Raw genomic sequence first — 653 nt, 5'->3', positions numbered from 1 at the left:
CAGGAATGCAATGCGTATCTCGTCGCATTCCCGGCTAATTGTTCTCCAAAGCACAACTGCAGGGTCTAGCTCCTAAGACCAGCTTAGTAAATGCTCTTTGGCTAATAGGCAGACAATAGATTTTTCACCGCAAGCCTGGTGTCAGGTTAACGCCTGATTTCCACCCCCACTGGGGGATCCTGGGCCTCATCTGGAAAAAAACCCGAAGAGTACCCACAGTTGCCATGAAAGTCAACCATCCTTACTGATTACAGGGGCTGAGGCAAATGTAGCGGAGACCGGCAGCATGAAAAAGTACAACATTAAGGCATCCCGCAGCCTTCGCCGGATACCAAGGTACGCTGTTCAGACACAGAAGAAGCAGACTCAGTCCCAGGATCGTGCCCCATGAAAAGCATCCAGCAACAGCAGATAAGCAAGAACAAAGCTTCTCGCTCTCGTTTCCATTTCGTTCCAATTTTTTTTTTTTGAGGCTTCTCTGAATTTGCAACACGCTGTAAACACAGCAAAAGCAAAGAAATGCGGCCGAGGCGAAGAGCACCATCCTTCTAACTGTAAACAGGATTTTGCTTTTTCACCTCTTCTTTTTTTGTTTTTCCTAAAGATGGGAAGATTTGACTTGTGGCTCCCCCCTCCCTGCCCTTCCCCCTCCA

The sequence above is a fragment of the Alligator sinensis genome, unplaced genomic scaffold (genome assembly GCF_000455745.1).
Source record: "Alligator sinensis unplaced genomic scaffold, ASM45574v1 scaffold518_2, whole genome shotgun sequence".
In the NCBI taxonomy this organism is placed as follows: Eukaryota; Metazoa; Chordata; order Crocodylia; family Alligatoridae; genus Alligator; species Alligator sinensis.
The sequence above is the reverse complement of the archived record's forward strand: the minus strand, read 5'-3'. Positions refer to the sequence as shown.